This window comes from Ascidia mentula, chromosome 2, assembly GCF_947561715.1.
Source record: "Ascidia mentula chromosome 2, kaAscMent1.1, whole genome shotgun sequence".
NCBI lineage: Eukaryota > Metazoa > Chordata > Ascidiacea > Phlebobranchia > Ascidiidae > Ascidia > Ascidia mentula.
The window spans coordinates 14,246,878-14,266,991 of NC_138567.1; the positions used below are offsets into that span (position 1 = coordinate 14,246,878).

At 37.1% G+C, this 20,114-nt stretch overlaps 2 pseudogenes; both read right to left on the reverse strand.

Moving 5' to 3' along the window:
* Window positions 1-1,723: 1,723 nt before the first annotated feature.
* On the reverse strand, window positions 1,724-6,475 carry LOC145890214 (uncharacterized; annotated as a pseudogene).
* A 1,532-nt stretch (window positions 6,476-8,007) lies between these two features.
* LOC145890215 (uncharacterized) lies at window positions 8,008-19,871 on the reverse strand (annotated as a pseudogene).
* Between the last annotated feature and the right edge of the window lie 243 nt (window positions 19,872-20,114).

The following is a 20,114-nucleotide window of genomic DNA, read 5'->3' on the forward strand; positions in this document are numbered from 1 at the left end:
GTTGTTTAAAGGTCTGTAATTATTATAGTACCACGTTTGGTTTGACCATTGTACGTGGGAACCCGGTCACGAGTATAAACAGTTCCAATATTACAATTTTCATATTAATATACACTGTGTTCGCTACAAGACTCTAAAGATACAGCAATATAGCACTTATTTGAATAGAACCTAGTAAAATTTTCTCCTATGTAAATGTGGTCAACTAATTTGATTGATATCGTGTGTTTTTATACCGCTTGTGAATTGATTCTGTGAATTATTTCCTATGCTGTTGAAAGTGGCCCTGGCGACTTCCACCTTATTTTAAATATGTCCACTATCTCGGAAACTTTAGTTTCAGGCTAAAATCTGTCAGTATTCTTGCTTTGCTTTTTTATAGACACTGATTATGCTTTTTTATATAGTGACCAATGTCCAAAGGACAAGTCTTGAGTTTCACAATAGCACCGAAAAAGGAAATCTGCAAAAAACCATGAAGCGGGAAGGTGATTAATTTGATTTACTTTAATGTTAAACATGTCTGTTCCTGAATATCTTTACATATTCAGGGTTAATAGAATCCATATTTTGTTCAAAGATTCAACTGTTCAAGGAAAATTTCGGGAGAAGAGTTGAATTTAATGTGTAGACAATTGTATACCATTACATTTGTTCACCAGATTTATACTTTCAGAACTGTTTACCTGGCAAAAAATGGGAGATTGTTTTGTGTTTTAAAGGTAAACCGCGTTGTTTGTAAAGAAGTGAACAAGCATTAAACAATTAAACAATTAATCCATAATGTCAAAATGTCAAAATGTCAAAATATTATTTTGAAGAATTTCCTAAAATTGAAAGTGATTTATCTTAGCTGAATGAAACCGAAATAAACAGCCCTATTTCGGAACGCGGGCACCCCAATGTCGTTCAATACTTTGGACACTTCGGGTGATTTGCATATAGGAATACTTAAATACTTAATTTTGTACCAATGGTTCGATGCGATTCTATGTAGAAAACAAGTCAGTGGGTTTGCATTTATGCTGTTCTTTTTTACTAAACTTAGCAAGGGCAGTGGCGTTACACCATCGTCTATAGATCTAGAAGGCAAGTGTTGACTTCCCGATACGAACTAAATTAAAAAAAATATTGCTGCAGGAAAACATAAGCCAACCATTGTTCTTCAAAGTTCAAAAACAGGCATGAATAGGTTTATGATATGTTCCAAAACCCACAAAATGTTTCAGTGCCACATTTTTATTCGAAGCGATATGCGTATCACACTCCCGGAGCTTTAATTTATGTGCTATAGTTTCTCTCAGAAATGGCATCAAACATTAAAATTCTGTGGGTGGTTTCCCCCGAATATTTGTAGATGATTTCACTCGTTTTCTACAAAGTGTGATTGACATTGTAAATGAGCGCTCATAATGCTGTATTTACTCTAAAAGGTGCAATGTCAACCTTACTAATACATTCTTTTTTACTATAGGGGATCGGTATCATCTAGGTTTATCCACATATTGGGAAACAAGGTATATACGCAAGGAAATACTAGGCAAACACCCATCTATTCTTTCTGCTTTAGCAATTAAATATGAGTGCAAAGAAACATTATAAGCCCTTTGTATGAACAAACACAACAGTGCAAACTTAAACAAACAAGATCCAAGTTCCATTATATTCCGTTGTGGCTAAGTGGTGGATTTCTTGTAGCAAAATATTAATGTGAGATTAAACTTTACACAGCAGTCTCTAAAGGAAGAACACTTCCACGAGCTTGTGGTGTGGGTTCCTCTGGAGTGTGAAATTTAAAACCGCGAAGTTTGTTAATCAGCAACTTCGGAGCATTAGAGTAGATCAAAGGATTCAGAGAGCTGTTGATGGGAAGAAGGATGATTGTTGACAAAGCGTAGATCACCGGAGGTAAAGGAATTCCACCGAGGTTAATAAAAGCCATGACTGATATTGGAACCCAACACAGGAAATCAGTAAAGATTAGACGAAGAATTTTCTTCTGCATCTCTAATTAGAAATAATAAATATGATTTGTAATTAATCTCCGTTGGTATTGAAAACATAATACAACCTAAGTTTTGCTGTTCCGCTCTTGCTTGTTTAATTTTCTGGTTTACTTTTCGAGCACTGGCAAAGGATTTTTTGTAAATCTAAAGGTATGAAACCGCCACAAACACGAATGCTATAAAGTTAAGTGTGATGATGGAAATTGAATATCCCTATGCTTTGTCGTTTGGTGTTAAGTAAAGTTTGCTGATGCAGACGCTGGTGCTGTAGTATCTAATGTTGGTGCTGTAGTATCTAAAAACGTAGTATATGTTTGCACAATTTTTTCTTAAGTAAATGCATATACTTGCCCTATCTATCCTGAAATTTCAAACATATCTGTGTAATGGTAGTGCGCAAGGATTTGCGGAAAATCGAAATCAAACAGAAAATATCGTGAGCAAACTTAAAGAGTTATTGTAAAATCCGACAACATGTTACTGAAATTTCCTGAATACATGAAATGAACTTACTTTCAAACTCCACAGCAGCGTTGTCGAAAAATGGATTTTCTTTCATCCAAGCCTTGGTCTCAAAAAAATGCTCAAACTCAGATGAAAGTGCAAAGAATGCAATGAAAATTGAAAGAACCCAAGAGACGATAATACAAAGAAGAACTGTCGCCAAACGAGGTTTCCTCGATGCAATGAAAGGCTGAACAGAATGTTGGTTTAAAATCAAATTGGAAGCTATGTGACAAAAACTTAAGTTTGTTACAGAATACAGACGAAACACTGTCAACAGAACCATTGTAAACACCGACGTTTCGCTTGAAAGAATTACTAAAACGACCATTGCACTGCAGTTCAGACTTGACCTCCATACAAGATCATTCGCGCAATAGCTCCCGGAATACCGGACACCAGCAGCACCAAGCATGATGAGATAAATTCCCATGAGAAAGTCGGATATTGACAAGTTAAGAACAAGAAGGTGATTTGTCCGAAATGCAGCTGTTGGTGATTTTTCACATGCCAATGTCTTTGTCTCTGAAATTATCACAACCTGTCAAATTATAAATGTTGCATTATATCTACGCCTCATATTTTTAAGCATCTACTAACCAAATTTCCAATTAATGCGAGAAAAGCCATGATCCATACGAGGGCTCGTAGAAATGGGTTTGCGATCAGCTCGTATCGTGATGAAAATATATTTTCGTCTGTAGTTTTAGTTAGAGTTGGACACTCATTACTCCAGTCAGAGCAATCGCCAACACCGTTAAATTTCTGATGGGCAGTGTTGTTGTTTTTGTTGTAATGTTTTCTTCTCATGAAAATGAACAACCTTTTTCTTTTTAACAAACAATGGCTGTTGATTTTTGCAATAAAACCTTCCGTCTTTTGTGCAGTTCATTTCGTCACTTTGGTCGTCACAGTTGATGTTGAAATCGCACACTTCATTCTTACCGATAGAAATCTGAATTACAATAAAATCAAAATTGCGATAACGTTAGCAGAAATCTGAAACTACCTAAAATTAACCATACCATATAAATTATTACGAATTATGCTAGCCAAGATTCTTACCTTAGCTCCGTTCAATGCCGAACATTTTACTCTTTCTTGTTTCGTGCAATTTTCCGAGTATTCGTCACTTCCGTCATGACAATCCACAAAACCGTTACAAAATATCGACTCAGGAATTTGGAAATAAAATGCGTTATTTGTTTTACAATGCGTTTGTTTACAAAGGTACATGCTTTCATCCGATGAAAAACTTTGATGACTGTTTGGGTCATACAGGTAAGTACAGTCGTAGTTATTATGACACAGCAGGTTACTGCTGATCGTCCCATCGACGTTCTAAAGTAATAAAAATTTATTCAATATTAGTTTAATATTTCTAAAATTTATCCATACCCCGTGCACATCGGAATAATACGAGCACGTCCAATCAAGTGGAATCTGACCTGTTAGATGTTGGCAATCTGTGGAATTGGTTGCGTTTTGCTTAAACATTAATAGCGTTTGTGATTCATTCGCTAGATTTTTCTAACCAAATGTAAACTTTATGTACGTAGGCAAATTTTCATGCTAAACTTGCTTTATTACTAGCTTAAACAATACTTACGTCTGTTTTTCACATCCTGTTATCGTTGTCGATTGACAAAGGCAATCATCACTTAGATCAGGACAATCAATTACGTTATCACAAACTTGTGACCTCGAAATTATCGTTCGATCATTTATGCACTGGAAGCATAAGGTGTTGTTGAAGGTCACCGAAGAGAATACGCGTATGTCCCTGTGCAAACTGATTGTAGTTTATGGCAGTCAAAAAATGCAGTAACACGTACCTCGGATCGTCCATAACATTATGCTTAACCGAAAAACACAAGTCACTCCCATCATCACAATCGTAAACTTGGTCCCATAGGAGCTGCTGTGGTAACTTACACACAGCACCATTTCTAACACATTTGAAACCATGACCTGTGTTTGGTAATGTGGGACAATCATTACATGGATCGCCATCACATACAGTAGACCTCCTCCAACAAATTGAATTCGAACACCAGAAGTGAGAAGGGCACAATTTTTGACAAGCGTGGTTGTTTGGACAGGAGCCGTAATCGTAACAGACTTCCTCTTTGGTTTGTACGCAGGTAGTGTTACCCGATTTGGTAGAGTTGAAACATACACCGTGTTCGTCAAAACAGTTGCACAAATCCGGAGACCTGCGTCATACGATTTCTAAAGAAATGGGCTTCATTGCGTTGTACTTATCATTATTTTACCACGATGGAAAACTGATGCCATTAGCCGAACAGTTATACTCGTCACTTTTGTCAGGACAGTCGGTAATGTTATCACATACACTTGATCTTGCAACAACCAATCGGTCATTTGTGCATTGAAAACACAACTGTTTGTTAAAAGACGAATTAGAGGCAAAACGGGTGTCCCTGTACATATAAAACATGTTTGTAAATTGACTTGGACACAGAAATACTACCCAGAAATATACCTGATATCTCCATTTTCTGCAGAATAACACAAATCTGACTTATCATCACAATCAGCAACGCCATCCCATAAAAACAGCTGAGGAAGATTGCAATTCCGACCATTGCGAACACATTTAAACCCGAACCCGTTATCCCAGTGTTGAAAGGCCGGACAATCGTTACAAGGATTTCTATCACACACAGTTGAACGTTTCCAACAAGTTGAGTTAGGACACATGAAGTGTGATGAACATCCACCGTTGCATTTGTCTCTGTTTTTGCACGATAAGATCCCCTTGCAAAATTGTTGGTAGGGTAGAGCACACGTCAAGTTTGTGGGTCGGTAGGTCCGTGCAGGATTGCAGCTGTGAATGCGGAACTTTCTGTAAAAAGTGTAAATTAACTTTGTCTTCGAATATGCGGAATTCATAACCTTGTTGTTCGGTTTTGAAATGCGAATTAGTTATTCGGATTCGAAATACTGTAGGCATGGGTGTAAATCTTAACAGCAGAGCTACGAGATTCTCCTTGCATTGTACGAGTTAACGTCCCAATAATATACACTTTCGATTCAAAAGTTTTCTTGTTGCCGTCATAACTATTGATAATTAACCATATTCACAATGAGGCAATTTTTGTACCTGAGTTTTACTTTACAACTTTGGTCCTGCGATAACGAAGTTAATTGCGAAGGTTACAACTTCCCTTAACCCATCATGAGTCATTTACCGTTGAAAAATTTTCAACGTCACAATAGCTTTTATATCACTTCCGCCATTGGGCTACCATCGATCCGCTTATTTAAAAAACACAACATGTTTTTATTTTCAACTCATTTATTTTGCATTTAGATTTTCGTTTTAAATTTCCCTTTTCGACCAAGTGACTGAAAATTAACATACAGAAAAATGTCTTCTTTTTCTAGTAATAAACATTTCGTAGCCCTATCGTTACGCAGCTTTGGTATTTTACCTCACGTAAGGAGAAAATGGGCTGTATGGACGAGTTGAGGCGTTCTCAATTACCGGGTTCCAATTACTAAAGAGCATACCGCAGAGGTTGTGTTAAAAATTACTTGCTATAAACTTGCAATAATAATGGTGAGACTTACCCTTCAATTAGTCGGAATTGATTGTTTTGAGGAACTGACAGCTGGTCAACGACTTTAATTTCATCACTTCCATCAAAGCAATTAACATTTCCATCACAAAATGATCCGGCGTAGATAGTGCTTTTATCAATGTCGCATTGAAATTCTGAAAGGATTGTTTATATGTAACCATGAAAAAATCACCAGGCACATAAACAATTTATTCAAAAATGCCCTAGGTCTAATATGAATCTTCAAGACAAGTAGGTTTATCACTTAAAACAATATTGTTTTTTTTTTTTATTTTTACCTGGACTTTTAACATATGGAGAAGATACCGAGCCAGGAATGATGACTAACACTAGGAACAAAATCTTTGAAACAAACATTTCATTCCTGAGTAAGAACTGGAAATATTGGTTCTTTTCTCTTACTCCTGCCCACTGAAAAGAGCATCTGTCCTGACTCATTGAGAAACGCTGTAAAACTGACAGCATCCTCCAGTAACGTTGACAAATTTGTCAATAAAATAAGAAATCATTCATACAAGTCAGCTTTAGACCTAGCATATTCGCAGAAAAAATATTTCATAAACCAGAATCAATTTATGAATGGTACTGGTTTTTGATTAGTTGCGATGTTTTTGAAGAAGCATTTTTACGTACTCTCCAGTTAAAGACATTAATTTGCGCACGTGCCACCATCAGTGTTCTACGCAATACTAGCCAGCACTAACATATTAAGTGCCACAAAGTATTTGCTCTACCGTAAAATGAAAACTTGGTAATAAACGAAATTTCTTGTTTCTATCAGCTAAACAATTAACAAACCAATTATCCGCCAAATCTTCCGACGCGCTCGCAATATGTTCAGTTTATTCAACTTTGCAATTCCTTGCTTTTATAACCCACATAATTAATGTTTTTTTTATAAGTTAATGCAGTTTTAAGCTAAACGAAAGCAGTACTGTGCCTTTTGCACCTTTCAAAATATTATCTCCTAAGAATAGTAACTCACGGTTAAGGGAGTAGCAAATGTCAGGTGACTCAACGGTCCTTAATCAATCACCAACGCGACTACAATCACTTCCTCTGTATAGGATAATACCAAAGCACGTTGAGTTGAAACAATAAATTAATCATCAGTGTCCTTTTACTATGGTTCAGCGATAAGATGAACGGCATAACATTTGGAAAAAATGCCGAATTCGTTTATTTGCCCCGCGTATACATTAAAAAAACATGAAATGACAAACGTGGAACTAACAATAATGTGCAGTGGGAGTCAAGGTGAAAACAGAAAATATGTAAGAGTGTACAGGGCACAATGAACAGTTTTTTTGAAGCAGAAAGGGATTTTCACCGGTAAGGGGACAATCCCATGTGACCTAACGCTCCTATAATACCATTTTTTTTTACCTGAAAGTCAATAACAGCAGCTAAATAAATAATTTACCACAATCTTTACAAAAGTGCACTGTGCACTAAGCTGAAAAAAATATCAAATAAATTTAGATGCCGCCCCGGAGGCAATAACTTTCAATTTCCAAGCAATAAGTCGATTTCAACGTGTGATTGCACTGTAAACACATGGTGAACTTGAGAGAATAAACTGATTTAAATGTGTCCGAATAAATGAACATGGTAGGAAACATTGTCAGGAGTTTGCTAAAAACCCGCATCACATCTTCAAACGTACAGTCTGCATCTGACTGATGTGTAAGTTTCCAAAATTCTTTTTCACTGTGTGTGGATGAAGCTGATAGATTATATACAAGTATAAACAATGGTAGAATTGCTAAACGAGACGTTTCAACATAAATGGTAATTTGATTAAACCTCGGGTAATGCGATTTTTACACAGCGCTTTCTGACTGAAGCACAGTGCGGTGGGTTTGTTGATTGGATTCTTCAGTAGTGCGTTATTTTAAACCACGAAGTTTATTAAACAGCAACTTCGGAGCATTTGAGTAGATCAGAGGATTCAGAGAGCTGTTTATAGGGAGAAGGATGATTGCTGACAAAGCGTAGATCACCGGAGGTAAAGGAATTCCACCGAAGTTCATAAAAGCCATGACTGATATTGGAACCCAACACAGGAAATCAGTAACGATTAGACGAAGAATCCGCTTCTGCATCTCTGATTAGAAATAACAAATATGATTATAATTAATCTCCACTGGTTTTGAAAACATAATACAACCTTTGTTTTGCTGTTCCGCTCTTCCTTGTTTAGTTTTCTGGTTTACTTTTCGAGCACCAGAAGATGATTTTTTGTAAATCCAAATGTATGAAACCGCCACAAACATGAATGCTATAAAGTTGAGTGTGATGATGGAAATTGAATATCCCCATGCTTTGTCGTTTGGTGTTACGTAAAGTTTGCTGATGCAGACGCTGTTGGTGCTGTAGTATCTGAAAAAGTAGTATATGTTTGTACTACATTTCCTTAAGTAGATGCATATACTTGCCCTATGTATCCTGAAATTTCAAACATATCTGTGTAATGGTAGTGCGCAAGGATTTGCGGAAAATCATTCCAAGAAATTGCCTTTCGCAGACGCATTATGACACTGCTTAGTGCTTCCGAATTATAGCCAGTGTTGTTGTGTTTTAATGTAACAAATCGCTCCATGAAGGATTTCATACCTAAGAAATCAAATGTTCGTTTCAAAAAAACAGAAGCAGCATAGTGTTTATGAATCCAATGCTGTCAAATGTGATTGGACATGTTTATGCATAAACAGAAAATATCGCGAGGCAAACCCAAAAAAATATTGTATTTAAACAAAATCCTACAACATGTTACTGAAATTTCCTGAATACACGAAATGAACTTACTTTCAAACTCCACAGCAGCGTTGTCGAAAAATGGATTTTCTTTCATCCAAGCCTTGGTTTCAAAAAAATGCTCAAATTCTGATGAAAGTGCAAAAAAGGCAATGAAACTTGAGAGAAGCCAAGAGACGACAATGCAAAGAAGAACTGTCGCCAAACGAGGTTTCCTCGATGCAAGGAAAGGCTGAACAGAATGTTGGGTTAAAATAAAATTGGAAGCTATGTGACAAAAACTTACGTTTGCTACAGAATACAGGCGAAATACTGTCAACAGAACCATTGTAAACACCGACGTTTCGCTTGAAAGAATTACTAAAACGCCCATTGCACTACAGTTCAGACTCGACCTCCATGCAAGATCATTGGCACAATAACTCCCGGAATACCGGACACCAGCAGCACCAAGCATGAGGAGATAAATTCCCATGAGAAAATCGGATATTGACAAGTTAAGAACAAGAAGGTGATTCGTTCGAAATGCAGCTGATGGGGATTTTTCACATGCCAATGTCTTTGTCTCTGAAATCATCACAACCTGTCAAATTATAAATGTTCCATTATTTCTCCGCCTCATATTTTTAGGCCTGAATTTAATCATCTACTAACCAAATTTCCAATTAGAGCCAGAAAAGCCATGATCCATACGAGGGCTCGTAGAAATGGGTTTGCGATCAGCTCGTATCGTGATGAAAATATGTTTTCGTCGGTAGTTTTAGATAGAGTTGGACATTCGTCACTCCAGTCAGAGCAATCGCCGACACCGTTAAATTTCTGATGGACAGTGTGTTATTATATTTGGTTTATTTGTAAAATGGAAAATGAACGAACTTTTTTCTTTTCAACAAACAATGGGTTTTGATTTTCGCAATAAAACCTTCCGTCTTTTGTGCAGTTCATTTCGTCACTTTGGTCGTCACAGTTGATGATGAAATCGCACACTTCATTCTTACCGATAGAAATCTGAATTGTAGCTACCCAAAATTGGAAAATCTCTACCCAAAATTAACCAATCATATAAATTATTAATTTTGCTAGCCAAGATTCTTACCTTAGCTCCGTTCAATGCCGAACATTTTACTCTTTCTTGTTTCGTGCAATTTTCTGAGTATTCGTCACTTCCGTCATGACAATCCACAAAACCGTCACAAAATATCGAGTCAGGAATTTGGAAATAAAATGCGTTAGTTGTTTTGCAATACGTCCGGTTGCAAAGATAATTGCTTTCATCCGAATTAAAACTTTTATCACTGTTTGGGTCATACAGGTAAATACAGTCGAGATTATTATCACAGAGCAGGTTGCTGCTGATCGTCCCGGTGTAGTACTAAGATAATAAAAATTTAATCAATAATCAATATAATTTTTATTTTTCTAAAATTTATCCATACCCCGAGCAAATCGTAATACTTGCACGTCCAATCAAGTGCAATCTGACCTGTTAGATGTTGACAATCTGTGGAATTGGTTGCGTTTTGCCTAAACATTAATAGCGTTTGTGATTTATTCTCTTTTTTTCCAACCAAATGTGAAAAGATTTTTTTTTGCGTCGCCTCATCTTCAAATAAACGTGCTTTATTGTTAGCTTAAACAATACTTACGTCTGTTTTTCACATGCTGTTATCGTTGTCGATTGACAAAGGCATTCATCACTCAGATCAGGACAATCAATGACGTTATCACAAACTTGTGACCTCGCAATTATCGTTGGGTCATTTATGCACTGGAAGCATAAGGTGTTGTTGAAGGTCACCGAAGAGAATACGCGTATGTCCCTGTGCAAATTTATCGTAGTTTATGGCAGTCACAAAATGCAGCAGAACGTACCTTGGGTCGTCCATAAAATCATGTTTAACCGAAGAATAACACAAATCACTTCCATCATCACAATCGTAAACTTGGTCCCATAAGAGCTGCTGTGGTAAGTTACACACGACACCGTTTCTAACACATTTGAAACCATGCCCTGTTGTTGGTAATGATGGACAGTCATTACATGGATCGCCATCACATACAGTTGACCTCCTCCAACATATTGAATCCGAACACCAGAAGTGAGAAGGGCACAATTTTTGACAAGCGTGATTGTCAGGGCATGTTCCATAATCGTAACAGACTTCCTCTTTGGTATGAACGCAGGTAGTGTTGCCTGTTTTGGCGGAGTTGAGACATACACCGTATTCGTCAAAACAGTTGCACAAATCAGGCGACCTGCGTCATACGTTTTTTTGAGAAATTCGATTTATTGTGTTGTACTACCACGAAGGAAACCTGATGTCATTTGCCGAACAGTTATACTCGTCACTTTTATCGGGACAGTCAGTAATGTTATCACATACACTTGATCTTGCAACAACCAATCGGTCAGTTGTGCATTGAAAACACAACTGTTTGTTAAAAGACGAATTAGAGGCAAAACGGGTGTCCCTGTGCATATAAAACATGTTGGTAAATTGACTTGGACACAGAAATACTACCCAGAAATATACCTGATATCTCCATTTTCTGCAGAATAACACAAATCAGACTTATCGTCACAATCTGCAACGCCATCCCATAAAAACAGCTGCGGAAGATTGCAATTCCGACCATTGCGAACACATTTAAACCCGAACCCGTTATCCCAGTGTTGAAAGGCCGGACAATCGTTACAAGGATCTCTATCACAAACAGTTGAACGTTTCCAGCAAGTTGAGTTGGGACACATGAAGTGTGATGAACATCCACCGTCGCAAAAGTCTTTGTTCTTGCACGTTACCATTTCGTCACAAAATTGTTGGTAGGGTAGAGCACACGTCATGTTTGTTGGTCGGTCAATCCGTGCAGGATTGCAGCTGTGAATGCGGAACTTTGTGTAAAAATCTAAATTTACTTTGTCATCGAATATGCGGAATTCATAACATTGATATTCTTTCACGCCATGAAATGCGGATTAGTTATTCGGATTGGAAATACTATAGGTATGAGTGTAAATCTTAACAGCAGAGCTATGAGATTCTCCTTTCATTGTACGAGTTAACGTCCAAATAATATACACTTTCGATTCAAAACTTCTTGTTGCCGTCATAACTTTTGATAATTAACCATATTTACAATGAGGCAATTTTGGTACCTGAGTTTTACTACACAACTTTGGTCCTGCGATAACGAAGTTAATTGCGAAGGTTACAACTTCCTTCAACCCATCATGAGTCATTTAACGTTGAAAAATGTTCTACGTCACAATAGCTTCTACATTACTTCCGCCATTGGGCTACCATCGATCCTCTTATTTAAAATACACAACATGTTTTTATTTTCAACTTGTTTATTTTGCATTTAGATTTCGTTTTTAATTTCCCTTTTCGACCAAGTGACTGAAAATTAACATACAGAAAAATGTCTTCTTTATTAGTAATAAATATTTCGTAGCCCTATCGTTACGCAGCTTTGGTATTTTACCTCACGTAAGGAGAAAATGGGCTGTATGGACGAGTTGAGGCGTTCTCAATTACCGGGATCCAATTACTAAAGAGCATACCGCAGAGGTTGTGTTAAAAATTACTTGCTATAAACTTGCAATAATAATGGTTAGACTTACCCTTCAATTAATCGGAATTGATTGTTTTGAGGAACTGACGGCTGGTCAACGACTTTAATTTCATCACTTCCATCAAAGCAATTAACATTTCCATCACAAAATGATCCGGCGTAGATAGTGCTTTTATCAATGTCGCATTGAAATTCTGAAAGGATTGTTTATATGTAACCATGAAAAAATCACCAGGCACATAAACAATTTATTCAAAAATGCCCTAGGTCTAATATGAATCTTCAAGACAAGTAGGTTTATCACTTAAAACAATATTGCTTTTTTTATGATTTTTACCTGGACTTTTAACATATGGAGAAGATACCGAGCCAGGAATGATGACTAACACTAGGAACAAAATCTTTGAAACGAACATTTCATTCCTGAGTAAGAACTGGAAAGATTGGTTCTTTTCTCTTACTCCTGCCTACTGAAAAGAGCATCTGTCCTGACTCATTTAGAAAAGTTGTAAAACTGACAACATCCTCCAGTAACGTTGACAAATTTGTCAATAAAATAAGAAATCATTCATACAAGTCAGCTTTAGATTGATAAACCTAGCATATTTTCAGAAAAAATATTTCATAAACCAGAATCAATTTTTGAATGGTATTGAGTTGTGATTATAGTTGCCCTGGTTAATGCTGGTGAAACATTTTTGAAGGAGCATTTCTAGTTACTCTCGAGTCTTCAAAGACATTAATTTGCGCACGTGCCACCTCCAGTATTCTATGGAATAGCCACTAAAATAATAAATGCCGCAGGATATTTGTGTTATGGTAGAATGAAAACACTTCTTAAATGGGCAACTGACTTGCTATCCGTGCGACACATGGGCGGGTTCTAATATGGATTATATTAGTACATTTGACTAACAAAAACCCATAAGAGTGTATGGAACCCCATTAAAAGTTTTTTTGAGCAGAAAATAATTTTTTACCGGTAAAGGTACTCCATCAGGAAACAGGCTCAATTAACCACAATTAATGAATACTGTAGCATACACTGAGCCGGAAGAAGTTAAATGTCTTGTCGTGGAGTGCATACGCTTTTTAATCGTTGATCAACTCGGAAAATGTTACATTTTTTCTTCAACGAATTTTGTTTTGCGGCGCAGGAGATTTAAAAAATCTAAGCTAAAATGAATTGAAAAAATCATTGTCAAACTGGTTATATGCACAAAGAGAGGGGCCCTTGACAGGTGTCAACAAGCATTACTGTCAGGACGGCCGTGACAGCAACGGACTTCCTCTTTGGTATGAACGCAGGTCGTATTGCTTGGGATAATAACGTTGTTACATACATCGTGCATGTCAAAACGGTTGCACATTTCACACAACGTGAATCGCAGATTTTAAAAATATTAAAAACTGTGTCGACCTAGCATTGCTTTACTGAATGATATCGATGCTATGTTGAATGTTTCTTTGCTAAGCAAATTATACTCGTCACTTTTTGTCTGGGCATCGATAATGTAGTGTCAGACTTATAATTTTGCAACAATTACGCTGAAAAGATAATGCGTAGACGATTCACACCAGCATACAAAGTTACCTGACATATCCGTTTTTCCTGTAATAGCACAAATCAGTTTTATCGTCACAATCAGAAACGCCACATCACAAAAACATAAAAGAATCTCTATTATCTAAGGTTGAACGTTTCCAGCAAATAGGAGATAAAAAATGTGATGAACATCAACCATCGCCAAAGTCTTTTTTTGCACGATAAGATTCATTTTAAAAACTGTTAATGGGACAGAGTGTAACGTTTATCTTCCTCAAGGCTCGTAGGACCTGCTGAAAACCAGTAGTACCTTTTTTAAAAACGTAAAACTAACCGGTAGTGTTCACACAACGAGTCCCTCACGCTACTGCCACGCATACATTGTTTGAGGTTACCACACCCAAAAGCGGTCATAGAAAACATATTAGCGGACGCTGTAGGCGGTAAAGAGATCGCTGACACCGAATCCTTGCAACGTTTTGTTCAAGCTGGAGATGCCTGTCTCCTGCAACTCTTGTTGGTTGTTGCTGCAAATGTAAATGACCCCAAAATAATTTACGTCAACTTCTCCAAAAATTTGAATAATTTGTCGATTACTTTGGCACTTCCCTCGACAAAAACATCACTTCGAGATCCTCTAGAGTCCCCACGCAACCTGAAACTGCAACTTCCTTAAGGGGGGAATGAAAACTGATTCCAAAATTCTTACACAACGGCACGAGTAATACCTGGTTTAGGTAAAAAGGGCAACTTCCCAGTGTGATGTCACTCTATTTAACAATGCATGAGTTGGCCTGAAGGAAATTCAGACCTAAAATACCTTCTTCGGAAAGCTGGAGGGATATTAAAACGTGTAATTCACCCTGCACCCCGGCAACTCGCATGAGTAGTTGTACCGAGTCCAATAATGATATGAGGCCGCCCCCAGTGCCAAAAATTTTTTGCTGAGTGTGTATTGTGCTTTGATTTTGGTGCGGCACGCGGTCAAACAGAGATTTGGAAATTATTGTCACTGAAAAACCTATATCAATAGTATTCACACAGTGTGCCTCACGTTAGTGCCGCGTATACATTGTTTGAGGTCACCCCACCCAGAAGCGGTCACAGAAAACATATTAGCGGACGCTGGAGGCGGTAAAGAGATCGCGATGGAAAAATATGTAACAAGAGCACATCGTGCACTGTTTGTTGGTGTGAAGTATTTCGTTACAGAATAGTAGCGGTAAAAGTAAAAGTTTGTATTATACGTCAGAAACTTTTAAATTTTACTTTAAAAACCAAATTCATTACACACACGCCGTAACGTATTTTGAAGTCCAATAAACGACATGGGAAACGCATGAGCAACATGCAGGCAAAATACATCTAATCCGAAGAAAATCATGTATGTAATTTCCAGATTAGTCTAAGGTCGGTTTCGACAGTTTCGTAACGCAAACTAACAAAGCTGGTAGCAGATAAAAAAAAGCAAGCGTGTTGAGGCAAGCGACCAGGCAGCGAGATTATAGTTGTGTTGTAGTGATGTGTTGCGCCGGATCCGGGTACCCGGACCCGGCCGGATATTGACCAATTTTCAATACCCGGACCCGGCCGGATAATACACTTAATTTTACCGGATAGTTGGGAAAGCATTTTTGTCCTAAAAGCGGACAAACATTTCGCAAATTACTCGTTTTTGGGACCCAGTCTGTTATACTCGCCGACGTAAGATTTTTCTGTTATTTGTTATTAAGGTCTTTCGTGACGTGTTATACCATATTAATAAATGCCCACGTTTATTTGTTCCACTCATGAGAGGCTAACCTTAACATAGCATTCTGTTTGGCAATCAAACATTATTGCCATAATAAACGAATCGGCGTCAACAAACTGCCGGATCCAAATTATCCGGCCGGATTTGATTGACAACTATCCGGATCCGGCCGGGCCGGATAATTTGGAACCGGGAACATCACTATTGTGTTGTAAACCAGTCAAGACATTGAGGTAATAAAGCTGTATACGAAACTTGCGCAACCAAACTAACCAGGTACAAAAATCAAACTAAACGTAAATACTTCTTTATAAGACACAAATAATGTCAACGTTAACGACAAACAACTTCAAACTTAACACATATACTTCCTTATGACGTAAAAGCCGCATCACGATAAACAATAAATAAATTTCAACTAAGCGTAAACAACCTATTTAGGGCACTTTTTTAGGGGTAATCAAGCTTAATAAGTAACTTACGTAATCGAGCTGATCGGTATAAACCTGCGTAAACAACTCCATATAAGGAGTCACCAACTTCGGGATAAACAATAAACAAGATATCATCGGGTGCGAAAGATGTAAACAGGTTCAAGGTACAAATAAAAAACAGTGGCAAACCGCAGTTTAAATTAAAGCTGAATTCAAAACCAATCGAAATTCGTCGTTTTCGCGTGTCGAACATACTTCCCTGTGATAACCTGAACTCGTTCTATTCTCACGCTTTGTCGTTTTATAAGGAGTCATACTTTATTAAATAAAAGACGTTTGCAAACTCGAACTGGCCAAAGAAATGCACGGTTTCCACAATGTTTGCTTTCAACCTCTTACAACAGCTTTTTGCGCCTGTACAAATTTACCAAAGAGACGCTAGTCGACAAAACTTTTTTTCCAGTCGACAAAACTTCAAACGCACATAACTCTGCTGTTTCTCAATGGATTCCAATAATTTTTTTGGCAAGATTCATATATTGACACAAAATTTATGGAAATGTAAAAAGAAATATTAATTTCGAACGAATTTTGTAACGTATATTAATATGCATGGTCATAAATCCGCTATAACTTTTTTCATAGGTCGACAGGAAAGATAATTCTACCACTGTTGGAAAGCTCTTTAAAATCCCTTTACAGCGATACCTAACTTGTGCGCGATTTCTTGGGGGAAATATGTTTACCGACCGAATATTAAATATTACCGTCATAACAAAAATCAGTCTTTTGCTTGTAACTTTGGCTACAGTTCAATAGGGAAGACAATTCTACTACCATGGCAAAGCTTGCACAAATACCTTTCCAACGACACCAAACTTGTCTTCTCATTCACGGGGGCTATATGTTTACCGGGCGAATATTGTTCATAACCTCGCCCCCACAAAAACAGTTTTTCGCTCATAACTTTTTTTCTAGCCACAGCAGGAAAAATAATTTCACCACCATTGCAAAGCTCATTGAAAAACCTTTCCAACGATACCAAACTTGTCTTCTCATTAGTGGGGGAAATATGTTTACCGACCGAATATTAATTATGACCGTCATAAAAAAATCAATCTTTCACTTGTAACTTTGGCTACAGTTCGACAGGAAAGACAATTCTACTACCATTGCAAAGCTTACACAAATACCTTTCCAACGACACCAAACTTGTCTTTTCATTCGTGGGGGAAATATGTTTACCGGGCGAATATTGTTCATAACCTCGCCCCCACAAAAACAGTTTTTCGCTCATAACTTTTTTTCTAGCCACAGCAGGAAAAATAATTTCACCACCATTGCAAAGCTCATTGAAATACCTTTCCAACGATACCAAACTTGTCTTCTCATTAGTGGGGGAAATATGTTTACCGACCGAATATTAATTATGACCGTCATAAAAAAATCAATCTTTCACTTGTAACTTTGACTACAGTTCGACAGGAAAGACAATTCTACTACCATTGCAAAGCTTACACAAATACCTTTCCAACAAAAATCAAATTAAACATAAACACTTCTTTATAAGACACAAATAATGTCAAAGTTAACGACAAACAACTTCAAACTAAACGCAAATACTTCCTTATGACGTATAACCCCATCAGGATAAACAATAAATAAATTTCAACTAAGCGTAAACAACCTATTTATGGCACTTAGGTAATCAAGCTTTATAAGCAACTTACGTAATCGAGCTGATCGGTAAAAACCTGCGTAAACAGCTCCATATAAGGTGTCACCATCTAGGGCTAAACAATCAACAAGACATTATCAGGTGCGAAAGATTTAAACAGGTTCAAGGTACAAATAAACAACAGTGGCAAACCGCAGCTTAAATTTAAGCTGAATTCAAAACCAATGAAAATTCGTCGTTTTCGCGTGTCGAACATACTTCGTGCGATAACCTGAACTCTTTCTATTCTCACGCTTTGTCGTTTTATAACGAGTCATACTTTATTAAATAAAAGACAAACTCGAACTGGCCAAAGAAATGCACGGTTTCCACACTGTTTGCTTTCAATCTCTTGCAACATCTTTTTGCGCCAGTACAAATTTGCATGTTTAAGAGGTGTTTGATAAATATTGAACCCAGCTATAAACAGAGAGTATGTGTCAGCAAACAACTGATTAGTAGCGGTCACGTAACAAGCCGCGAAAAGTGTTTGGTAAAAAAGTCGTAGCACTTTTACTTTTGACGTTCCAACAGTCAACTAAAAAAGCAGAAAAGAATTTGCACTTAATTTTCAGTTTCCATTCGCCAATTTCACATTCATTCGAATTGAACTTTAAGAAATTCATTCGAGCAAATTTCAAAAAGTCATCTTTACCTTAGTCGGTTTCTACCTCATCACGAAAAATATCAAGTAAATTTATATGCCGCCCCGGAGGCAATAACTTTCAATTACCAAACAATAAGTCGATTTCTAGGTATGATTGCTCTGTAAACACATGGTGAACTTGGGAGAATAAACGGTTTTAAACGTGTCCGAATAAATGAACATAGTAGGAAACATTGTCAGGAGTTTGCTAAAAACTCGCATCACATCTTCAAACGTGCAGTCTGCACCTGTCTGATGTGTAAGTTCAAAAAATTCTTTCCCACTGTGTGAAGGCGTTCAAAATTGGTGGTTCAATTCAGTTTGTTTTACAACTGTTTAATACTAAATTAAAAATAATTACACAGATTGCAATACTTAAATTCTAAGTAGAGTAGGTATACAAGCGACAACAAAGAACAATACGGACCCAATGCAAAATTTGTACAATACTGCAAACATTATCAAGATAAAGTTTAGTGTCAACGGAGGTAACAACTTTTTTTTGAAATAAATATTCTAGTATGAAAGAAACTGTAGTAACTGTTGTTTCCAGCTACACAGGAGCTAAAGGTTTGATCGCATTCGCAAGTTGCTCTTGGTAAATCACTTCCATCTACAAACAGAAATAGTTTTCTGTTTCACGTGTGTCTTTAATTTTAGATGTAACTGGTTTAATAAATGCAGTTCTTACAACAAATTGTGTGTTTGTCGGAACACGTTGTCTTGTAACTGGTCCTAAAAGCCAACTCGGAATTTCAATTTGTGGCATTGCAACTCATCGCAATTTCTTGCAAACAAAGGTCGTGGTCTTTGCAACATCTAAATATACAAGAAAAGTTATGTCGAAGCGATAGATGGAGGAAAGAGAGTTTACCCATCAACTCGATCCACAACTTTTCCCCCTCCTCCCCATCCGCACCAGCATCCGTAAGAGATGTATCTTCCTCCAGATCCTAAAGTGTTTCCTAAGTTTGGAGTCAAACCGCGATGACACGCGATTGAAAACCCGAGATTGTATACAGGGATGTTGGTGGAGGTGTAATCACCCTCATCCTCGACAATTATCAGATCTTCCCATTCATCGGAGCCTGGCCAATTGATAAACTCCATCTGATCAAAATTGATGTAAATCTGAGTGATTCGCACATATACTGCCAATAATAATTGCTAATTTCTGTTCCGTTGATTATTTTATTTTATTTTCCTACTAACCATTTTCCTGTTTTTATCTCCACAAATTCCTAGTACTTACGTCTCGATCAAGTCGGTTGGTTTTGGGCAAGCTGAAAGCATTCAGGCAAGTGCAGGTGATGACAAAAGTCATAATCAACTCATAAATTAACATTGTGCTTGTTGTACTTACGTTGTAACACGGATAATTTGTTCACAACTATGAGCTACAGCTGTACACGAAATGCACAACGATGTTATTTTCAATGACAACAAAATAACTATATCATACAATACGTGTCATTGTGACACAAATATTTTTTTAATCTTACTACATACGATGCACTAGTGCAAACCTTGCACAATAACTTATCTATAAAAAGATTTTTTAAACTAT